The following is a 5786-nucleotide window of genomic DNA, read 5'->3' as shown; positions in this document are numbered from 1 at the left end:
CTCCGGCCCTTTAAGGGAAAAAAAAAAGAGAAAAACCCTGGGACTCATCAGCTCCTGCAGCAGCCTCAGGGCTTTATGGGGGGTCATGCAGAGCCCCCCCCAATGTGGTGCAGGGCAGTGGGGATCACCCACCACCCCACCCGGCAGGAACTGTGAGTCTGGAGTTTTTCTCAGTTTTTTTTTCTTAAAGGGCCGGAGCTGAGGTGGGCGCGGCAGCCATGGGGAGGGCAGGGACAGGGGGGGAGGAGGCAGGGATCTTATGCAGAGTCTCCCACACAGCATGGGGCACTGAGGGGGGCAGCAGGGATTGCCTCCTGCCCGGCAGCACATGGTGAGTGGGGGCTTTTTTTTTTTTTCCAAGTGCTGGGAGCAGGGGCGGGCGGGCAGGCAGCCATTGCCGGTGCTGGGAGAGCGGGCAGGGGATGGGCCTGGGTGATTCGGCTGAATCGATTCAGGACAGTGATTCAAGTCACCGAATCGAATCACTGTCTCCCAAATCAGCCAAATCCAAAGCAAGTACTAGCTGCTTCGCACAGACCTATTAAACGTGAGCTTTGCAATCTGCTCCTCCATAATACTTCTAACTAGTATCCACTGACAAAATCTCTGTTAATGCTGAGTTCAGGTTTCCCACTGCTGCCTCGTGCCCTTGAGGAAAGTGGAACCTAAAATTAAATTTCAGAAAAACAGGTATTAAAAATTTGACCATAGATCTTTTGTTCTCCACACTCAGTCTTTGAAATCCTTTGACCAGATGACCCCAAATTTGCACCACCAAACCCTAATCTGAGCTACAGTGAGGCAAAGCAATTTTCAAGACAATCTGAGGATATACATGGATTTTAAAGGACTTTGAAAAACTGCCTGTTAAGCAAACCTATGAGGTATTAATCTTCAAAGATTTTTTTTTAATATCAGGCATTCTGCCTTAAACAGCCACATTAGAGAAGCATTCTTCAGTTTGGGGCTAGGGAGTAATCTTTTAGGTAAAGCTGGTCCAAAAGTAGGTCCCATCAAAACATGCTCATCAAATATACTCTCTTCATCTGGAAGTTTTAATAACCCATTAAAAAAACAAAAAGATTCCAAACTAAAAAAAATCAGCAACTGCTTTTTTGTTTCCTTTCTTTGATTAAAACCCAGAAATTTTTTTTCTTTAATTCCTCAAACACAAAAAACATTGATAGCGTGGGGTTCTGAATCTTTCTTGCCCCACTCCACCGTTATAGATAAGGGCATCTTTGGGAATAAGAAGGGTGAGGAAAGGGTGTACTTCTGTGGGGAAGAGGCGTGAAGTTCAGTAGCTTTCTTACAAATTTATCATGTGACAGAATTTGTGGGGATTTTCACTTGGAGTTTTCCAAGTCTGAGAAGCATTGAACTCCAAATGAACCCCAGTGCCAATACCAACACAACCCACCAAAATCAAGCTAGTCCCATAAGAGCTTTCTCTCCCTTCCTCTTTTTTATGCCTCTCTCTCTGCCATCCTTCCTTCTATCTATCTTAATATCAATGTTCTTAAGTTGCCTGATGTGCCGTTTATGACAGAAATAACCTGTCTTGGCACTGACACTTGAATTTCACTTAAGGTTCATCATGTTATTAATGACAAGATCAATATTATCAAATCTGCAATAATAGCTCTTACCATTCATCCCCCACCCCCATCCCTTTCCCTTTATGACGTGCCCCACTTTTCAACATTCCATTTCTTTTCAAGGGTATTCAGCTTGGAGCCGGTGAGGAGGATCCTCCACTAGAGCTGATACTTCATCTGATTCTTGACGTCCGTGTTGACATATTTCTCCCAAGCCTTGAAACCTGAGTGATAAGGCAGGCACAGGAGTGGAATAACCCAAAGACTTTGTCTAATCAGAGCAACAGCAGTGGCCTTGCTGAACTCTCATGGTACAATTAGGTAATCATGCTGGCAGACAGACTTGATTCATATCTTTTTACCATCAGTAAAGTAATATCTATCATTTCCATGACAGAGCTGTTATTGCTGCAAACCACTTCAACCCCACTTTCCTACCCGGTTAAAAACACCTTGTAAAAGCAGAAAAGGGACTTGGACATATTTTATGGCAAATTAACTTTTAACATATTATTTCCCTGCTTATATTAAGATCACATTCAGAGCTGACACTTGCAATAATCTTAGTGCTTCTTGCAAGCTGTGAGGGCGATTATGGGACTATGGTTTGGCAGCTCTCCTCCGAAGTATTAGAAAGATTTAACACAAGAGAGACAAGCAGTGTGTGTGTGTGTGTGTGTGTGTGGTGTGTGAAGAATTAAGGAGGTCTTTAGAGTAGCTTGGATGACTATATTGGAAAGTTGTCTCTTATGAAGTTAGCTGACTGCTAGGGCAGGGTTTGTGATGTAAAGACATGGCCCTCAGGGGCTGTGAGGAGTAGAGCAGGGAGAGTGCTACCAGGAAGCCAGAAATCTGAATAGCAAGAGGCTACTACAATGACAGCTTGCCACTGTAGCAAAGGATACAGTGTGCGTTACCCTCCATTGACTGGGAGGCCTGACTGAGATTGTCAGCACAAGTTACTTCAGTAGCTCTCCCTTTTGGTTTCTCATTTTCTCATGTATGATTGGCCTAGGTCAACAGCACAGGGATTAAAGGTAGGGTTAGAAGTTGTCTCAGATTTGTTGATATTAAATCCACACATTTCTTCCTCATGGGATTTCATTTAAAGGCCAGTAGAAGCAATGGAGAGACTCGGGGCACTTGTACATGTGACGCCATTAACATGTACACATGATGAAAATGTTACTTTGTGTGGCTGAATGGCATCATAATGTATCCTTTAGAGGGTTTAAAGTGTCTTAGCATTATTCCAAACTAAACTACATCTGGATGTAGTTTTGTTTGTAGTGTTGCAAATTGCAACATTGCAGCTGTCAGCTCACCCCCCACCCCGGGAGAGGCAGGCAGGCTCCGCAGAAAAAAGGATCAGGCCTCTTGCTCCTTCTGCCTTCAGCAGAAGTGGTGATGGGCCTGATCCTTTTTTTTTTTTGGCAGAGCCTGCCCACCTCTCCCACAGCCAGGGGGTGAGCTGCCAGCAGGCAAGGTGGCCCCTGAGCTTTGTGGGGCCCTGGTCCTTCCCTGAGCTGGGGAAGCACCCAGATCACTAGCATCCTGCCAGGGTGACCCTGGTGGGTGCTGCTGCCACAGAGAGAAGGACCAACCTCCCCCCCCCCCCCCCCCCCCCCGCCTCCTGCAGCTCAGAGGCAGAAGCAGCGAGAGGCCTGATTCTTTTTTTTTTTTTTTGTCAGAGCCTGTCTATGGCTGAGGCACAAGCTTCTGGTGGAGGGAAGGACCAGGGCCCCCCACAGCTCAGGAACCATTCGGCCTGCTGGAAGCTCGCTCCCTGGCTGCAGGCAAGCTCCAGCTCTGACAACAACAACAAAAGGATTAGGGCCCTCACCGTAACATGATGGAAAAATTGAAACTGTTTAGTTCCCAGGGTTTTATTCTATGGCCCACTGTTTCAACTTAGGGGACATAAAATAAAACCTGGGGGATTAACCCCCGTCACATGTACGAGATCCCACATTGATTGCAATAGGCTTTGCATGATGTATCTGGGAAATAAAGTCACATGCCTAATGTTCTTTCAGTGCTGCAGTCTCCTCAAAGAACCTAGAATGAGACGAGACTTGCTCTGCACTGGGGCATGTCCCAAATACCCTTTTGCCAGCTCATGTAATGGGGGTCTGCTGCTTCCATGTGTAATAGATAAATGTGAGTGAGCGCATCTACACAAGATACTAAATGTGCAGTAACATGTCAAGTCAAAACCAGTGCTAATACACTACTGTACAGTAGTATTAGGCTACTGTACAGTAGCATCACTAAAAAAGCATGTGCCAGCGGTACTGTGGAGTAGTACAATTCTGTGCTTGGTTATCAAGTACTAAACTTAATATGCAGTAACTACGGCACCTTAATGAACATGTAGACATGCCCAGTGCGTCCCAATGAAAACTGGAGTAACTACTCTCATGCTTAAAGCTAATCTGGTGTAAATCTGAAAGGGGACAGGGAGCACTGGAGTCTGGTAGTTGTCTGGCCATTCTATAGATAGTTTGGATGGAGTACTAGAGGTCTGACTCCGCATTACTCCATACCTTGTACATTAGTTCCAAGTGAGGACAAAGCAGATATAAAACACTACCATTCTGATTCCAGTGTGTCCAATTCTAATTTTATTGCAAGTTACACAGTATTTGCTGCTTTCCTTAATGGCCCAAATCCTGGAGTCCTCTGATTACATCAGAATCTCAGTTTTCTTTATAAAGTATTTCTAGTGCTTATGGTTGTAGAAGAAAGTTTTAAAATGTGAACCCTAATGGCTCCAAATCAAGAAGACAAGGGTGTTTAGTGATTTTAGTCCCTTGATTGTTAAGTGACTCATGGGTTATTTAGGGCAGAACTTAAGATCTTTGAGAGCTTGCATTTGGCAATACTTTGCACTTGTTTTGCATTGCCATAACTGCACAAGATGAAGGAAACTGAAGAACCAAATCTCTATTATCCAAGTCCATGTTTTTTGGTTTCCATTTTTATTTTCCCCCAGAACTGCTTAATCATTTTTTTAGGTATATTGTTTCTCAGCAAAACCCAGACCTGTAGTATATACAGTCATGTCCTTCCAGAACAAGATCTGAACTACAGAAATGGACATCCCATTACAAATATAAACGCTACATGTGTGTATTGATTGATCCCTGAACTGACATTCCAATTTATTTCCCACCAACAGGGTCATTCATTACAAAGGAATAAGACTGTTAAATGGATGATAAAGCACGTGCGCCAATAAACCAGGCTGGTGGTTACTTTACTGTATGTGTTTGAAAAATAGGCCTGGTAAATAAATTCACTTGTGAATATAAGGGACCTTTAAAAATGAATAAAGGAATGGTAATGTCTTTATTATTAAACATATGATAAAGAAATCATTTGCTAGCATGACACAGAGACGGAAACATATGTATATACAAATGCATATGCACATACATAAACTGTATTGTATGCACACGTACATAGACACACACTTGCACTGTTGTCAGTGACTGCTGAGCAATCAGGTCTACAATCTACAGAGCAGCCATGAGGTGTAAGCAGATTAATTCAATTTAGTAAGTCTCTGTGTTGACTTGAAGGAGATGCTGATTCATATGGAGAGTCCTCATGGTAAAACTGGGGAACTGCGGCCACGACAACTTAATGGTCCAGTGGTTAGGAAACTGGCTCTAAGGCAGAACCCAGAGAGTATTAATAGATGGAAATGAGTCGACATGGCACATGGTGACCAGTGGCACACCTCAGGTTTCAGTACTCGGACCAGTGGTTTTCAACATATTCATTAATGATTTGGATTCGGGTGTTAAAAGCGTACTGGCAAAGTTTGTGGACAACACCAAATTGTGGGGGAGTGAGGTCATGTTGGAGGATAAACTGGGGATACAGGCTGACCTGGACAGGCTTGCATGGTGGGTGGATCAAAACCTGATGATGTTTAACACCAAGAAATGTAAAGCACTCCATCTGGGGAGAAATAATCCATAACACACTTACAGGCTCTTGCTAGCACAATGACTGAAAGAGACCTGGGGGTTGTGATAGACCACAGAATGAATATGAGCCACCAATACGATGCTGTAGCTAGCAAAGTGAATAAGACAGTGGCATGCATCCACCAATGCCTCTCAAGCAAGACTAAAGATGTCATCCTCCCACTCTACTCAGCTTTGGTGAGGCCACACC

At 44.0% G+C, this 5786-nt stretch overlaps 1 long non-coding RNA gene across 2 annotated transcripts; it reads left to right on the top strand.

Moving 5' to 3' along the window:
• Positions 1-265: 265 nt before the first annotated feature.
• Positions 266-4960, top strand: LOC109282743 (uncharacterized). 2 transcript variants are annotated; one of them, XR_009463849.1, is made up of 3 exons: positions 266-331; positions 1722-1919; positions 3290-4960. It is a non-coding gene; the product is annotated as an uncharacterized LOC109282743 (long non-coding RNA). The 2 variants fall into 2 exon arrangements; XR_002089767.2 differs by lacking the exon at positions 266-331 and adding an exon at positions 388-884.
• The last annotated feature ends 826 nt before the right edge of the window (positions 4961-5786 follow it).

The sequence above is a fragment of the Alligator mississippiensis genome, chromosome 8, assembly GCF_030867095.1.
Source record: "Alligator mississippiensis isolate rAllMis1 chromosome 8, rAllMis1, whole genome shotgun sequence".
Taxonomy (NCBI): domain Eukaryota; kingdom Metazoa; phylum Chordata; order Crocodylia; family Alligatoridae; genus Alligator; species Alligator mississippiensis.
The sequence above is the reverse complement of the archived record's forward strand: the minus strand, read 5'-3'. Positions and strand labels throughout refer to the sequence as shown.